Here is an 18,792-nt window from a genome sequence, read left to right as displayed (position 1 = left end):
TTGCTTCTCTCTGGCTTGGCATAACCCTCCTGGGGGATTTGGCCAAAGCTTGTGCCATGGTCTTTGGACAGTCAACGTCTAAAGTCAAAAACTAAATAATCTTCTGTTCGCTATAAAGTCAGCCTACCGGCTGATGTTTTGCTGCAGGTGTGGTCTCTGTAGAGAAACGATGTCACTGGATGGAGGCTTTGGAAGTTTAAAGAATCCTGCTATTTCCGGTTCTCTCTGCTTCATGCTTTATGCTAAAGGCTGTGAAGACTCAGCTTCCTGCCCCACCTGTTCCGCCTGCCGTTTGCTGCCATGCCTCCCCACCGTGACGGACTCTGACCCCTCTGGAACTGTAAACCAAATAAACTCCTCTTTCTATAAACTGCCTTGCTCGTGGCGTTTTCATCACAGCAATTGAAAAGTAATGGATACACAGGTGTATGGGGAAATACTCAGAATTACCAATTACGGAGAATTACAAATTATAACCACAGTGAATTAACGCTACAAAGTCAGTATAGTAGGCAAGGATATAGACTAAATGGCATCCTTATTCTGTCTTCTAGAATGAAAATGAATCAGGCATCACAGAAAACATTATATAGACATTTAAAATAACAAAATCAAGATACGGGGTTGCCAAATGACCCGGTTGAGGTGTCTTGAATACGAACCTCCCCAAAGCTCCTGTGTTGAAGGCTTATTCCCTGGCTGGTGGCACTATTGAAAAGTGGCTGTATCACGGAAAACTGATTTCATCAATGACTTAATCCATTATCATATGGTATAGCGTATTAAGGAGGAAGAGATCTGGTCAGTTGTCCTCATCAACTTAGACCCTGAAACTCAATATGGACAACAGAACAGCCATATATGAGCTGCCCATGCATGCTTCAGCATTGCCAGGCACAAATTTCAAATTTTGAAGAGTATTAAGACCTGAAACCTGAGTGGAGGAATAGAGGACTGGGATGTCACTTTTAAGGGTAACCTTGTCTCTATCCCCTTCCTACTTCTCTTCTGCCTCCAGGCCACCATGAGGTAAATTTCTCTATCATACCATCTATGCCGGGATGAGCCTCACCAGAGCCCAGAAACACTGGTTCTAAACTCATGGCCTAAAATCATGTCATCATCTCCTCCGTGATGTATAAGTTATTTATATCCAAGTAAACATCACCAAGCCAACTATGAAAAATATCCCTAGAAAATGATACCAGCATCTTGTAGAGACGTCTATGTTCATTACAGCATCCTCTTCAATAGCCTAGCTACAGGAGCAACCTCAGTGTCCAAGGGACAATCCAAAAGATACAGTACATATGCACAGTGGAATGTCTTTTGTATTATCCAGGGTTCTCAAGAGGACAGAACTGATAGAACGAATACACAGACAGACAGACAGACAGACACCACACACACACACACACACACACACACACACACACACATTCGATTTGTTAGAGTGGTTCCCAGGCTGTCTCCCAACAGAAAAAAAAAAGCCAAGAATAGGTCATTCCACAAGGGTGGATGTCCCGACATCCCAGCATGGTAGTCCCACCCAGCTGCTTGGGTAGATGGAAAGTTTGTATCGATGACAATATGGTCAAACCTGGAGAAATACTAGGCTAAGCAAAACAAACCAAGAATAGAAAGGCAAGTACCACATGATTCTCTTCATATATGAAATAGAAAAAATTGAACTCATTCAGGCAGATGAGATAATAGGTGGTTTAGGGAGCTTCTGGTGAGGTGGGGGCAGAAGGATGGTGAGAATATGTTGCCAAGTTTTGGTTAGAAAAGGAGATTTTGGGGGTAGATTGATCGCACAATGTGGCTATTATAATGAATAACAATAGATTGCATATTTGAAAACTGCCAAGAGATTTTAAAGCTTTCACCACAAAAAGTATAGAAACATGCATTCACCTGAGTCAGTCATTCCATATTTACACACACCAAACATCTGCGTTATAATATACATAATGACTATTTCTTGACTATAAATGTGAAAAGAGAAAATTGCATTTTAAGGAATTTGTGGCCCTAGAGGGGAGATATTACAATAAGAAAAATGGTCCATAATGTAATTTTCTTTTGGAAAAAGTAATAAAAGTTTTAAAAGCGAAGTGTTCTGAAGCTGTGGAGGTGAGGGTGGGGAGGTGGGGGAATCAGAAAGCCCTGAAAGGCAAACAGAGGAGTGGAGAGCGATTTTGAAAGCTTCATTGTGGACTTTAAAACTTATCCCAAGGGCAACCGGGAACAACTGAAGAGTTTAAATAGAAATGTCATCTTGAAGGAGAAGGAATGGAGACACTTGCAGGAAAATAGAAGCAACTAGAAGGTACTGTGCTAAATGAGATAAGACAGACTCAGAAAGTCTAAAGACTCGGGATTTCACATCTGTGTGGAACTTACATTAGACGGGGGACGGAGGAGAGAGGGAGAAAGAGGGGTGGGTATCATGAATGTCATGAAGATATTCAGGGACATCATGAAGGACTCTTAGGAGAAGATGGAGATATAGAATACATGTGAAAGAAAGCAGAATTTGGTACTAACTGGGGAAGGAAGGAAATAAGATGGGGTGTGGGACACAAGAGAAGGAATGGATAAGGATGAAAGAGGGAAATGAAGGGAATAAAATACAATGGTGTGCACACACACACACACACACACACACACACACACACACGCACAAAGATGCTCTATAAAAAACCATTATGTTGTATGCTAACCTAAAAAATTGACTTTAGCAAACACAGCCGCTAAAGGGCGATTTTTAAGCTGGGAAGGTTCAGCCCTGTCTTAGTCAGGGTTTCTGTTGCTGTGAAGACACCATGACCACAGTAGCTCATACAAAGAAAACATCTAATTGAGGCTGGCTTACAACTCAGAAGCGCAGTCTATTATCATGGCAAGGAGCATGGTGGTGTACAGGCAGACATGGTTCTGGAGAAGCAGCTGAGGGGCCTACATCTTGCAGGAAGCAGGAGGTTGACTAAGACACTGAGTGGTATCCTGAACCCTCAAAGCCCACCCCCACAGTGACGCACTTCCTCTGACAAGGCCACACCCCCCAGTAGTGCCACTCCCTATGAGACTATGGGGGCCAATTACACTCACACTGCCACAAGCTATAATCCCAGTCACTATGGGGGCTAATGGGGGTTTGTCATCTGTTTGAGGGAAACCTGGGCTGCACGGTGAGGTTTAGTTCAGTCTGGGCTATGGTGTAAGGCCCTATCTCCAAAGTAAAACTAACAACAAAATAGTTTATGGTATGTGAAAAGCTTAAGCAGGTTGGAGGTTGTTGAAGAAACCCAGAGAAAAAATGGTGGCTGAATTAAGTAAATGCTCGGTGGCTAATGATCTAGGTCCATATTATAGTGTTCCTTCCTTTGACATCTATGTGACTTGAAAAGTCCTCAGCCTTTCTGTCCCTCAGATTCCTTACTTGCAAAATGAGACTAGTGCTGTAGCTAACTCAAGCTTCTTTCCCAGTGCTGTTCTGGGATAGAATAAGGAAAGGTGTGAGTGAAGACTGCGTGTTGGCTTCCCGGCCAACCAAGCCCAAGTAATCGCACAGAAACTATATTAATTACAACACTGTTTGGCCAATGGCTCAGGAATATTCCTAGGTAGCTCTTAACATCTTAAATTAGCCCATTTCTATTAATCTATGTATCACCATGAGGCTTTGGCCTACTGGTAAGTTTCCAGCATCTTTCTCCTTCAGCAACTACATGGTGTCTCCTTGTCTCTGCCTGCTCTCTCTCTATATCTCTTCCAGCCTGGCAATATTCTGCCCTGCTATAGGACAAAGCATTTCTTTATTAACTAATGGTACTAAAACACATTCACAGCATACAGAGGGAAATCCCACATCAGACACATATCAATGTGCTCACTACAGAACATGGTCCATCATAAAAGTCCTGTGCAGTTTAACGTTTCTTATTGGATGGTCATTTCCAGTAGGAATAAAGCTAACTAGGGCACATCAAGAGATACTGAAGAGAAGTAAGTACCAGAAATAATAATGCACTAATCAAAAAGTGGTGAGATTTCCAGGAGGTTCATGCTAAAGTTCTTGTGTTCAGGGAGGCAGCCAGCTCATGGATGCCATTGTGGATGATGGTGGATCAGGTAGGCAGCTGACTTAGAGATGCCATTATGAATGATGGTGGACCAGATAGGCAGCCGGCTCAAGGATGCCATTGTAGATGACAGTGGACCAAGCATAGGATGAGAGTCAGTGTGTGTGTGTGTGTGTGAGAGAGAGAGAGAGAGAGAGAGAGAGAGACAGAGAGACAGAGAGACAGAGAGACAGAGAGACAGACAGAGAAAAAGAGGCTGGTGATCTCACTGAAAAGTTTCTGTACACCAATAATTCTCTCCACTGACACAATAATACAAATCAGACCAAATCAAACCAAATTAGAAAAAGCCCAGGTTTAATGGATACAAACACTCCTGGATGATTTTCCAGTCCCCCAGAGAAGAGACAGGAAAGGAAGACCTGAAAACCACATGCTTGTTCTCAGGGGGGGGGGCAGTTCAAATACCCTGTGGGAGTGACCTTGAGCATCTCTGGGGAGGGAGTCATCATTTGACAGACTTTCTAGGGGCAGAGTCTAGACTGAGGCAACTCCCAGGGAAGGGTGTAGAGGACCGCAACCACATTCGCCATTCCAAGATGGCGCTGACATCCGGTTCCCCCGCCCGGTGAACAGGATAACGCGCATGTGTTGGTAAATTTCCAACGCTGTAGTCCCTGCCTCTCCCGAGGCGTCATCTGGGATGATGGGTAGCTGACCAATCTGAGAGTGACACGTCCGAGGCGGGGACTGTTTCCTATATAAGGGCTGGGTTCGCCTCGCTCTGGGTCTCCGCCATGTCGGCTTATGCTCTCGCTCTCAAGACGCATTAAAAAGCTGTTCTGCAGAAGGATCCTACGTGCCCTGCGTTGTTCTTGCTGGCGAGACAGTAGCGCGGGACAGAAGGGGTCAGGGGTTGAACCTCCAGCTGAACATTCCAGAATCCTTGGATAAATGGATGCCAGGGACTGGGGTGTGGCTTCCATCCAAACAGTCCATATTCTTTGGGTACATGGATGCCAAGGGCTGGAGTGATGCTTCCACCCAAACAACCCAGACTCTTTGGGTATAGGGGTGCCAGCTCAGGTCTGGCTACTTTCTGTGAGCATGGGCTGATATGGGAAGGGGGAGAGTTGGGAGTTGGTGGGAGAGGTATCTGGTTAACTGCCATCCTGGAGACCTCAGGCATCTCCTTGAGAGAGCTAAGAAGGCAGGTTGCTAGGAGAAAAAATAGATTGTTATTATCAGCCCTATGAATGGGGCTAGCCATGGGAAGAGTGGTTAACTGTCAAAGAATAGAACAGAGAAGCACCCTGGTTGTACAGGAGAGGCAAAGGTGAATGAGTGAGATGAGAGAAGATATGCCGTTTAAAACCAGATTTTAGTTGCTGGGTAGGTTCCCACTTAAGACTAGAGGGGTGGTACCAATGGAAAAGTTCCAGGAGCTGGTACAGGTACTGGCATTATCTTGAGGGCCCTCTGTAAGTTGATTTTGGCTCAGATAGCAGGAGTGACCTGTAATACATACTCAAAAAATGTGTGAAATCAAAATAGGCTCGGGAGACTGTTAGTTTTTAACAGACTAGATTTCTTGATACAGCAGCAGAACTTTTACAGAACCTACAGGGATCTGTAAGACAAGTGGAACAGATTTACATCTTGGTGTCACAGCAAAAGACTGTATGACTTTAGGTTAAAAGGCATGAACATTTTAGAAGGCAATTGAAAGAAATTGAAAACTTTGAAAAGAGTCACACCTGTCTGTACTTTCAGCAGGAAACTTAATTAATAAAGTAATGAGTTACCAGTACCTTAAGCCATCAAATGCCCTCAGACAGATCTGAGAAGGATAAGTAAATGAGCAGAAGTGAGACAGCTTCCTCAGCTACCCAGGCAATCCCAAGTCTCTCCATGGTCTTTGGCGAATACCAGTCTGAAAAGCAGTACTTACCTTTAGCTGCTAAGCCCAGGAGGCCTGATGGATTTTCCTGTGGTGGTAGGGTTCAGTCTACCTATCTTGACAGGACAAGATGATTGATCCCATGGTGTTGTGTCGTTCATTTTCTAACTGATGAGGTGAAAGGCAGCTTTTTGCTGTGTGGGTGGCTTTGCCTTATTCAAAGACAAGCCTACAGAAGGAAGTTTTGCAACCTTGCATCTTCTTGAAGATATAGCATGCTGCAGGAGCTGCCATGACTCTCTATCATAAGAAGATCTTTTGTTAAATGCCATACTCTCAGACCTGTAAAGGCACTTGAGAATCAGGGTACCACTACCTGTCAGGTATATCTAAATTAGACATGTAAGCTAAATTTAGATATATAGTTTACCCAATTGGTTACAGATACCAGCATCAGTAGAGGCAAGAAGAGTAGAAGGACTATTTCAGTAAGCCAAAGTATATTAGAGGCAGAATGTCTCCTTGGTAGGACCAGGGCACATGGATACTCTTACCAAATATGGTGCTGAGGTTTTTGCTTTGACCTCATCCAAAATGGTGGCTATTCAGGTGTTTGTACTTTTCCAACGCTGCTGTAATCTGGAGTTACAAGTTTTACAGATTTTAAAACCTACATACATACATACATAACCAGACATAAAGCAAGATACTGGGTCCACATTATTTACACATATGTATTAACAGAGAGACGAACAAAACTATTTCTAGGAAACTATGTCAGTTGACCAACTTAAAAATCCTGGAGTAAGCTGCAAGAACCAGGCAAACACACAGGTAGTTTCATTGGGGGTCAGATCAACAGATGCTGTAAGGGGAAACAAAATAAGAATGGAACACCTCTGCAGCTCAGCGGGAGAGCAGGAGGAATGGAACCATTGTAGGGAGAATTTTAGCATGACCCGATTACATGCCAGGAATGAGAGAGAGGTAAGAGAGCAGAGATGCAGACAAACATCAAATAGCAATAGAAAAGGGGGGGTGCAGAGTACCCAGAAAGCATGAGCATATAGGGGTCTTGTTTACTTGTCCCCACACGGGCAAAAATTTTTAGGCACTAGGATGTATAGTGTCAGACAGCCCCAATTTAAAACGATTTTGTAAAAGGCAGTCCAAGGGTGTTTGGGGATCAGGATTTGAACTGTAGGTGTCTGTTTTGCAAGTCTATACTGAGACTCGAAGCCTAGCGCAATGTGTCTACTGTGGTAAGCTTTGGGTCAAAAAAACATGGGGTGGGGGGAGTGGGAAGATTCCCTTGAACAGGACACCTTCTGAAAAAAGGGTCCCACAGGACAAGGCAGGTCCTTGTCTTGATAACAGGTCGGGAGCCTGGACAGCCTGAAACTCGCAGGAGGCCCTGGGTCTTCAAGATAATGGCTGGTCAAAGCCGAGCTTAGCCTGGTAGAGAGCAGGTGCAGTGGAGAAGGGTGTGTTCTCAACACATGGTCTCAGGTGCAAGAAAAAAACACCCCCTCAGTGGGATCTCCAGATGAAAAGTTTCTGGACTCCGATAAGTCTCTCCTCTCTACACTGCTGCAATAATCCAAGTCAGACCGAACTATAAAAAGCCCAGGTTTAATGGATACAAACGCTCCTGGATGGCTTTACAGCACCCCCTCCCCCCAGCGAGGAGATGGTAAGGAAAGACTGGAAAACCACATGTCTGTTCTCTGGGGGACAGTTTAAATACTCTGTGGGAGTGGTTGAGAATCTCGGGAAGGGGTCATCATTTGGCGGGCTTTCTCAGGGGCAGAGTCTGGACTGAGGCAGCTCCCAGAGGAGAGGGTTTGGGGTGGAGCCTCTAACTGAACACTCACTGTGAGGGCAACTGCCTTTATCTTTTCTCTGTTGGCTCTGAGAGTAGTTGTAAGATCTCCAACAAGGCAGATCAAGTAGGTGTTGGTTGGATATATTCAGAGAAATTTGGCTCAGAGACAACTTTAGGGAGTAATTCATGGAATGCAAGAAACAGACTGTGCTCCTAGGGATGCATCTAGGGTGAGGAAAGAAGAACCTAAGGTAACCTGAAAAACACGGACAAAGAGGACACCCTCTTTTCATTTGTTGCCTTCATTCTAAGTGCTTAGTTGAGGCCACTACCATGTAATCCCATTGTGCTGAAAGCTCCGTGAACACAGCCATCAAGTCCAATATTCTCATCACTGTATCTTCAAAGATGGCCCCATTAAATAAATATCCCCTATCCCCAACTGAATCATTAAATGATAGGCTTGTTTTGAAGTAAGGAAGGCATAAATTACAGGGAGATGATATCAAAGGTCTTTGGAAGTTTGAGCACGAAGACAGTGAAGATTCAGAAATAAACTGGGGACTGGAGAGATAGTTCCGCAGTAGAGAGCACCGGCTGCCCTTCTGAAGGACCCAGGTTCAGTTCCCAGCACCCACATGGCAGCTCACAACAATCTGTAACTTCAGTTCTGGGGGCTCCTACACCCTCTTCTGGCCTCCACAGGTACTGCATATATGTAGTACACAGACACAGGCAGACAGACTCATACACATAAAATTTAAATAAATAGGGGCTGGAGAGATGGCTCAGTGGTTAAGAGCATTGCCTGCTCTTCCAAAGGTCCTGAGTTCAATTCCCGGCAACCACATGGTGGCTCACAACCATCTGTAATGAGGTCTGGTGCCCTCTTCTGGCCTTCAGGCACACACACAGACAGAATATAGTATACATAATAAATAAATAAATATTTTTTTAAAAAAATAAATAAATAAGTTTTACAAAATAAATGTCCAAGAGGTATTAAAGAGTCTATGAGGATAGAGTCTGTGGAAAACTAAAAATAAAAGTAGGAGAATAAAAAATTAAGAGGAACATTAATAGAATTGTCAAATTGTGGTTAGATGATGATGATGATGATGATGATGATGATGATGATGATGATGATGATGATATACAAAACTAGACTTACAACTGGAGAGATGGCTCAGCAATTAAGAACACTGGTTGCTCCTCTAGAGGACCCAGATTCAAGTCCCAGCACCCACATGGAAGCTCACAGTTGTCTGTACCTCCAGTTCCAGGAAATCTATGGCACCAGGTGTACAAGTGGTGGGCACATATACGCATGCAGGCAAAATACCCATACACATAAAATAAAATAAATAAACCTTTAAAAAAGAGACACAAAATGAAAATGTTATCAAGTATGAGACAGAGACTGGGGTAGTAGCTCAGTTGGTAGAGAGCTTGCTTAGAATGCACAGGCCCTGGGTACGATCCTCAGCACCACATACATCGGATGCCGGTGGCAGGCTCGGGAGAATTCAGGATGTAGTAGTAATACAATCAGAAGTTTGAGGTCATCTTAGGCTCCATAGCAAGTTCAACAATAGCCTGGGATACAAGAGATTGTGCCACAAAACAGATGTATAGGAAAGTAGGTAGGTAGGTAGGTAGATAAATAGATAGATAGATAGATAGATAGATAGATAGACAGACAGATAGACAACAGATAAGTAGATAGATAAGTAGGAAATAGATGATAGATAATAGATAGATAGATAGATAGATTACAGATGAGTAGATAGATAAGTAGGAAATAGATGATAGATAGATAGATAGACAGACAGACAGACAGACAGACAGACAGACAGACAGATAGATAGATAGATAGATAGATGAGCATCTATATCTTCAAGTGATTCAAGTATGCTCTTGTCTGTTGACACATTCCTTTCTTGCCCAGTTGTCTAGAGTGAGAGCATCCTCACAAGGACTACCATAGTCTACATCAGTCACTTTGCTGTTGCTGTGATAAAATGCATGGCCAAGGCCATTTAAAGAAGAAAGAGTTTATTTGGGCTTACAGTTCCAGAGGAGTAGAGGCCATGATGCTGGATCAAAAGCATGGCAACAGAAGCAGGATGCTAAGGCTCACACACTGAGCCACAATCAAGAGGCAGAGAGAGCAAACTAGAAATGATATGAGTCTTTAAGTTCTCTAACCTCACCTCCAGTGATACACTTCCTCCAATAGAAACACACCCTCCCAGCCTCTCCAAACAGTGCCACAAACCAAACATTCAAATACCTAAAAAAAAAAATGTGGGACGAATCTCATTCAAATGACTCTAAAGGCTGATGCTTAGAATATTCCTTTTCATGAATTTATTTGTTCTTTCAACAAATACTCTTTTCATCATGCAAGGACACAAGACACGAGTAAGCTTCATGTTCATTCTATCTGAGAAGCTTGCATGCATAGTCTCTCTCTCTCTCTCTCTCTCTCTCTCTCTCTCTCTCTTCTTTTGGTTTTTTTGAGACAGGGTTTCTCTGTGTAATAGCTCTCGCTCTCCTGGAACACACTTTGTAGACCAGGCTGACCTCGAACTCACAGAGATCTGCCTGCCTCTGCCTCCCCAGTGCTGGGATTAAAGGTGTGTGCCACCCTTGTCCAGCTACATATTCTTATTTTAAAAAGATGAGCAAGATTAACAAGACTCAAAGTTGATTACATAATCTGGATTTAGGCCCCGTGGAAATTGTGACCATCATTAATAATCTCCTTGCTAAAGTAGCCAATGCTGCGTCCTCATTGTGTGGCTTGCCTGGCTGGTCAGTGCCATTTGGAATGGCTGTTTGTCCCCACTTTTGTGAATCTCTTTTCCTCACTGCCTAGTTTAGCTTCTGTCTTGTTGGCTATAGGCCTCTTTAGTCTTGTTTGATGGCCCCATATTATGTCTAAACACAGAAGTGCCCTGGAGTTTCATAATTGGATCTCTTCTATCTACATCCCTGGCGATCTCATCAAACTCCTGGCTTCAAATGCCATGTGTATGCAGAACTCATTTGCATTCCGATCACAGGCCTGAGTGTTCTGCCTGACTTTCAGGTCATGTAAACAATTTCACAATTGGCATTTGCTTTAGGACGGCGATTTGGCACCTTAAAACATAACATGTCTGAAATGTCACCTCATGCTCCCCCAGGGAGCAAGCAGCTCTTCCCACGCCCTTTCCACCTTACCAACTCCAACTTGGTCTTTTTAGCGGCTCAAGCCAAACCACTTACCCTTGTCTTTCCCTGCCCGCGTCTTCTCCAGGCCCACAGGAGGCTATCAGACAGTCTTTCAAGGTGACTAGACTGGGCTCTGGTGCCTCATCTCACCCACAAGTCATCCTCTCCCCAAGTCAGTTAGCCTCCTGCCACTGAGAAGACAAGCCCAAGAAAAGACTTGTGTGACAGCCAGGTCAGCAGCTTCAGTCTCTCAGCCCTATGCTTTGGGACTGCAGAAGCACAGTGCATTACTGAAAGACCCACGCCTGGCTGTTTAGCTGCTGTAACGCCATTATAAGCAAGGCTTGAGCCAAGAACTGGGGGCTCATAACAAGGTCTTGGGGCTCATAACAAAGGCACAGATGTTATTGTCGAGTCTGCATTACAGGATGCCTGCGGTTAGACACCAGGAGTTATGCCACCCGCATGAACAAGATTAAGGGGGAGGAATGGAAAGTCCCCAAACTGTCGAAAAGCCCCCAAACTGTCAGCCACCCAGCGGAAAGCCGACACCTGTCTTAGACATGACCTCATGGCCTCATTAAAACTGACCAATGAGACCCCTGTAGCCATGTATCTACTTCTGTACGCTCGCTTCTGCCTACCCCTACCCTATATAATCTGCCCCAAAACCCAGCCCGGGGCGCTCAGTTCTCCATGTGACTGCAGCACCCACAGGCCCTATGTGAACAATAAAAAAAAAATGCTTCTTGCTTTTGCATCCAGTGGCTCGGACTCGGTTCTTGGGTGAGGGTCTCCACGTGGTTAAGAGACCCTCTGGGTGGTCTTTCATTACGACAGGGGCGTGTGGCTGAAGAGGCCAGTTCACCTCACACTAATCAGGAAACAAGGAAAGAGACGAGGGCCTGAGGAGCCAATATCACCTTCAAGGGCATGCCCTCAAAGGTCAGCTTCTGACTGTATCCCACCCCATAAAGCTTCCATCACTACATGGAGTCACAGGCTGGAAACCCATCTTTAGCACGTAGGTCTTTGGGAGACTCCAGATTCAAGATAGAGCAACTACAAACTTTATCTATGCCATGGGTATGTCTTGCTTGGAAAGTTCTAGAATTCCCAATTGATCTTCCTGCTTCTACGCCTTCGCTCTTCCAGTCTTGGCTTAACAGAACCTACTTGATCCTGTTAAATATGACTGCTCTCTCTTCACTCAGCTCTCATTTCTGTTTCACTCAGAAGAAGCCAACACTTTCGCAAGGTGAAGTGACCTCTTCAACCCAGACCTCCCCCCCCCCACTCTCTCTTTCTCTCGCATGTACATACACACGCGCATGCACACACACTCATTCTTTTCCAGGCACAGCAGCCTCCTCAAGGCTTTCCAAACATGCTAGGTACTTGTTTGTCCTCTCTGGATGGAAGAATCCCGCCACCACCACCACCACCACCCCCGCATTAGATTCCCAGTTTTCTCCCTTTGTTTCTCAGCTTTCTCTGCAGCAGCATGGGTTGGAGGAGAGGGACAGGCTCCCATGGACCAGCCTCACATATGACGACAGCCCATGACTGCCTGGATTACTTTGAGATCTATGAGGTCTCAAGATCTAGCCCTTCAAATGCCTGAACACTCCTGATGACACCACAATCCCCACGGGGGGATGGGTGTGGCTACCAACTTCACCAGCTTCTGGCTTTCTTACTTTAATATGCCCCTTTCCAGTAAAACTTGGAGGAAGCACTGTGACTCCCCTCAGGCCTGGAGTGTAGGATGTGGAGCAGCTGGGAAGTGAGGCAAGGTTAGCCACTGGGTACCCCACGCCCACCGCCCCCCTGCTAGGCTCTGAGAGGAAATTGACTCCAGCCATATGCCTGTCCAGAAAGACAGCCCTCCACCTCAGACATGGATCCCAAGAAATTCTACTCCAATACATTTTGGAGTAAGATGTGGTAGTTCGTGCCCATAATCCTAGTACTCGGGATGCTTAGATAGGATCACCACATGTTCAATAGCCCATCCTGGGCTATATATTGAATTCTTTGATAGCCTGAGCTACAGAGACCCTGTCTCGAATAACCAAAATTCTCGAGAGAGAGAGAGAGAGAGAGAGAGAGAGAGAGAGAGAGAGAGAGAGAGAGGTGGGGGCCTGGGTGAGTGGGATGGAGTCTCTAGCAGAGAAGGAACAAGCCGACTCATACATCTGAAGGGAAAAATGATAGAAAACCGTGAGGAGCCCATTTATCAAAACCTGCAATCGCAAGAGCTTATCGATCCAAGGTGAGTATTTTTCTCTTCAGAGGGGTTAGACATGAAACATTCTGCTACTTGGAGATACTTCAAAGGTAATCTGAATAGGGATCAATGTATTTTCCCAGTCACCCCCCTCCCCCGAAAACCTACCCACTCAAAATGTGAATAAAGATGAAGGGGATGTGAGAGCTAGAGCTAGGGTTAAAATGTACCATCTCCAGGCCAGACTGTTACACATAAATTAGTTCATATAATCTTCACAACTCTCAAATTAGGTATTCTTCTTGGTTAAGACAGTAGGAGACTGGGCAAATCGACTCAGTTTAATGACTAAAGACGGAATCAGGCCTTCTGACCGCTGAGCCTTCTACTATGCTAGGCACTGGGAACAGGTAAGAAGAATGGGAAATCTCCTGAAGAGGAGGTGGCTGCAGGCAAGGCTGATTCATTCCTGAATATTCTGCTATCCTAATCCCCAGCCAGCTGCTTCTCTTTTGCTCCCAGTGCCTGTTTTTGCAAGGAGTTTGTGGATTGCAGCCACTAGAGGGCAGACGCGGCATGAAAGTCACCCAGACGCCCAAGGTCCTGGCCCTTGCTTTGTTGTCTAGCTCTTGGGTTTGCCTAAGGCTGTGGCCAGTGCCAGCTTACATCTTTGGCCCCTTCTCAGACCACAAATCCCTCGTATGTCACTTCCATTTCATTCTCATCAAATGTTTTCGTTTATTCCTAAGGCATCTTCAGTTTATAAGATCGCTTTTCAAATCCAGAGAGGTGATTTTTTTTGTTTCACCCGTATCGTTCTTAGGTGGCACAGACTTGTAGAATTTTGGGGAAGTCTTAATTTCTGGTGGCAAAATGAGTTCATGGGAAAAGAAACAAAGGCAGAAGAAAGTGTCTTTTGTGGTATGGGTCCTGCTGTTTGGGGTCCCTAACCCCAAACAGCTGCTCAAGAACTAATTATTACACTGACTAAAGGGCCCCAGGCACTTGTTACAGCAAGCAATCAGGGTGGAGATTTTCCTCAAGGGGTTAACTGGGATTACTGTCACATCTTAAACACAAAACGAAGCTCAAAATCCACTTCAAGCCCCACTATTTTTCAGTAAAAACAACGGAAGTTGGGGTGTACATTTCTTACATTTCTGGACTCTTCACTGCACACCACCACAGTCACCAGATCCAAAACCCCCCCGAGGAAAATCAAAGTCAGGCTAGAGATATAGCTCAGCCCGATAAAGTGCTTGTCGTCGCGGGAGCGTGAGGACTTAAGTTTGATCCCTACCACCCACAGAAAAAGTTGGGCATGCTGGTGCATGCTTTTAACCCCAGAACCGAGGAGACAGAGGCAGGAGGAGCTCTGGAGCTCACTGTCCAGGCAGTCTGATTTACTTGAGTGTACTCTAAATCAATAAGAGACTCTGTTCGACTCTCTCCCCCGCCCCGCCCCCCCGCCGCCAAAATAAGATGGCTGTCACCTCCCTGGACTCCACATGCTTGCCAACGCACACATACAAGTGTGTAAACTCCCTTCACACACCCCTGTCACGCACATACAAAAAGCTAAGGCGAAAAAGATGCCACTTACAAGCATATTCTAGGGATTTGGGTGAGTTCAGGCTGTCAATTACTAGAGGAAAGTTTCCCTTGGTTTGTCTCTGCGACTTCACTGATCTAGGGGTGAAGAAAGCCCTCATCTCCCCCAGTTTGTCAACTTATGGACGACAGAGTTGGACGAACACTTTGAGACCTGCTGCTAAAGGAAGCTCACTCTAACTACGCCATGAAAAACGACCCTCTACAGACTCCCTGGTGAGACTGCCTACCGGCCTGCAATATGGCATCTTAACAAGACAGCGGAACAAGTCTGCTAAACTGTCTAAACCCCTGCGCCCTTCCTGTTCTCCAGCCCCAAACCCATCCTACTCACATTTCCAGTCCAGGCTCCCCCAGAACCCCGTGGAACCAGGCCCGCTTCTGGATAATGGTGTTCTCACAGAAAGGGGGTCATTGTCTCCCATCCTTTCAACATCACCAAGTAGGCATTGAGTCTGTTTCATTCAATGGGTGGTGATAGGCACTTTCTATGTACAAGAGTTGTTCTACAGGCAAGGCTTCAAAGAAAACGAAAGCCAAGGCTTATATCTTTGTGAAATTAAATAATCCGCCGGAATTCTAATAGAGTCAGAACAAGTTCCCCAAAATCCCAGGAGGTGATGTGGCAGTTGTATCTTTATCGAGACTATAAAATTCTATAAGGTCTCCAGAGGGGACTTAGAAAAATATTCAGATTAGAAGGATCAAGGGAACCTTCGTGAAGGAGCTGGGATTTCACAAGCCTTTGAGAGATCAAAGGAATGTTTGAAAGTCAGAAAGTGATACCAGAAGAAAATGTACAGACAACACACTGCACATATCTGTAGTTTTGCAAAGCTGACCAGTGCTGCTGGCCCCAAAATGGGGAAGTAGAATCCTATAAGGGGTGGCGGTGGGCACATGTGGTTCCCTGTGGTGCCAGGAAAGGGGTGGGGAGGCTTGTCTTCTCAAAGTGTGCAGTCCGTTCTGACAGATGGAGCGGTAAGTGAAGACGTAGCTTCCCTCTGGGTGAACTTACACTAGAAACTCCCGATCCGGAGAGATTTACTTCACGACTGTCTGCCAGGAATAGCTCCTGACGGCCCTCACCACCGTTCACTGAGCACTTTTCTTCTGCTACATAAGACTGCCACTTCACTTTCTCAAACCTTGACTCATTTCCTGGAAGACAACTAGGCAGTTCACATTCAGTAACTAAATATATCACCCCCGCCCATCTTTTGGGGCTCTCCTCCTACTCTCCTCCAAAGCCTACAGATATCCTGGCCTCCCCCCTTGTCAGACATCTTCATATATTCTTTGTAACAAACTGTGCTTGTTAAAAAATTAGCCATTCTCCCTCCCTTCCATCCGGCGGGGTTGCTCACTGCCTCTGGCTCTACATGAAGGAAAATCCACAACCAGCGTTTGCCTGGAAGCAAAGCTCAGAAACATCTCCAAGGTTGAGCCTAGGCTCTCACAAAGCAGATGCTAATTTTAGGGTGGGAAAATGTATGACAAACAAAAAACATGTCGCGGGAACTCTTCTGAGCTGTGACCCAGGAGCCCCCAGGAAGACGAGCACACATTGAGAGATTAATTTATTCACCACGCGCTCTTTCCCTAGCCGTTCGGAGATGACAGTACCTTGAGTCACACAGAACTTCCCTAGGAGCCCGACTCACAGCGTCTTGGTTACTCATCTATTGCTGTGAAGAAACACCATGACCAAGGCAACTTATAGAATAGTTTATTGGGACTTGCAGCTCCAGAGGGTTAGAGCCTATGACCATGACAGTGGGAAACATGGTGGCAGGCAGGCAGGAAGGCGGGCAGGCAGGCAGGCATGTCGCTGGGGCAGTAACGGAGAGCCTACATCCTTACCTGCAAGCAGGAGGCAGAGACAGCTAAGTGGTAATGGCACAGACACACCCGGTGCAAGGGGCTGGCCTTCTCCAACAAAGCCACACCTCCTAATCCTTCCTAAACAGTTCAACAAATGGGGAGCCAGGTATTCAGACGAATGAGCCTTTGGGGGCCATTCTCATTCAAACCACCATATGCAGGGTCTCAGTATTTCAAAGCTTACTGAGTGCTTTCTCCGAGTTGATGATGCATCCAGATTTCCCAAGGACACAGATGCTTGAGACCTGACCATACTTTCGCAGGATCTGTTCCCACAGGATCTTTTGTGAAATTCCTGTAATAGTTAGGAGGTTTTGGTAAAACTCAACCAACTTGGAAAAAAAAATCCACCTAGGCTTAAAATTGAGACTTTTTTGGTCTGAGGTACAGCTATAGTCTGAACTATGTCAACCTTCCAACTCACACATCGAGGTCAGACTATGGATTACACTCACTATGAGGACTACTGTAAGACCTCAGACTATGACTTCACCCAGAGAGTGAAGCAATGCACTAATGCAGCTAATGTCCTTATAAAAGAAAGCCATGTGAGAGTCCAGTGAGTATGCTCTAGGCCCCCAGTACCCCCGAGTCCCCAATTTCCTTAAACCCCTCGTCTCCCTCTTCCCGCTCCATTGTAGCGAGCTCTCCCTGTGAGTATACTAGACACTAAGAAGCAGCTCGTCTACTCTTACCTCTGTTAGATGAGATACAAGCTGTAAGATCGTTAGCACACCGTTCAGAAACTTCTGGAGTCCTCCAGAAGTGCTAACTGTCAATAGCCCATCATCAGAGCCGTCATTGTTATCTTATGCCGAGAAGATGAAAGCTCAGGTCCCCCAAACTTCCGTTTTGTCTCATAAAAGTTCATTTCTATATTCCATCCCGAAGAGCCCTGCTCCACGGGTCTCATGCCTCCTGTGTACATCCCCCAGAATTCCGTCACAGACCTGTCAGAATTGCCTCTGCTCCCACACGCTTAGTCTTCTCCTCAGCCTCCAGCTTTGACAATTTCACTTCCCTTCTGTCCTTTGTTACACGGATTCTGTGGTTTGGCATCTTCCTCCCACGAAACCCTATGGCCCGACCTCCCCATGCATGGACCTACACGTTTGTGTGGCGCCACCTCCAGGCTCTCTGTGCCAACATGTGAGTAAGCAAGCCCTACTTGTATTCGGGATAATTCTGTGCAGTTCCTAAGACCAGCGTTTCTGAAGTTTTCCTACTGGGATGCTGTTCAAACCAGGAGCTGTCGATAGAGTATCTGGTTTGATCTAAAGCCTACATCCCTGCAACCTTCCAAAAGCCTAAAGTTTTGGCCGGGAATCTATAGATGTTCTTGGGAAGAATGTCATCTCTTCATGTAGATGAAAAATACCAGCAGGGGAACTAACCCATTTCTTAAAGACCTGATTATAAGCCGTGTTCATTGTCTTTAGTGTGGAACGGTGACAGACGCGGAAGTGCTGCCCGAGCTGCCAGCCTGCCTCTTGTCCTATGGGTTTCAGATTCAAGATTGTGACTCTTGATGAGTCCCCAGCTGCCTGCCTGGCAGATGTCAGACCCGTCACTCCATAACCATATGCACCAATCCCTTAAAACAAGCTCATAATCAGGGTCTGTACTGGAGAAGTCCGATTGCGTTTCTCTTGAGATGTGTCTTCAAGGAGGGCACCCCGTCATTTTCAGGAACATTTGTCTGTGGCCGTTTGTTTCCCTCCAGGGAGTCAGGTGATGCAATTGATTCCGCATCCAGAGTTCTAAAGGAAACTTCAGTGTTCTTTCACACAATAAACTCATTCCATTTTCAGAGCATATTTCCAAAAGTAATGACTGAGAAATGCTCACAAGATATTATCAGGTGCAAAATCTATAAACACGTGATGCCTTGTGACTGGTAGTCTGGTATTGGCATTCAGGCTGATTTCAAACTTCATTTAACTAAGACAACTAAGACATGTGTTGAATGCTGAGTTTTGTTTTGTGCTGTTAAAAGCAAATCTAGTGGCAAATGTGGACATTGCTGTAATGGGAG

General features: G+C 45.5%; 1 long non-coding RNA gene across 2 annotated transcripts; it reads right to left on the bottom strand.

Annotated features, from left to right (window-relative positions):
- Positions 1-16,587: 16,587 nt before the first annotated feature.
- On the bottom strand, positions 16,588-18,469 carry LOC146895546 (uncharacterized). 2 transcript variants are annotated; one of them, XR_014997388.2, is made up of 3 exons: positions 17,453-18,469; positions 16,942-17,052; positions 16,588-16,736 (listed from the first exon to the last, which is right to left on the bottom strand). It is a non-coding gene; the product is annotated as an uncharacterized LOC146895546 (long non-coding RNA). The 2 variants fall into 2 exon arrangements; XR_014997394.2 differs by having other exon boundaries at positions 17,708-18,469.
- Positions 18,470-18,792: the final 323 nt, after the last annotated feature.

This window comes from Myodes glareolus, chromosome 2, assembly GCF_982192425.1.
Source record: "Myodes glareolus chromosome 2, mMyoGla1.1, whole genome shotgun sequence".
In the NCBI taxonomy this organism is placed as follows: domain Eukaryota; kingdom Metazoa; phylum Chordata; class Mammalia; order Rodentia; family Cricetidae; genus Myodes; species Myodes glareolus.
The sequence above is the reverse complement of the archived record's forward strand: the minus strand, read 5'-3'. Positions and strand labels throughout refer to the sequence as shown.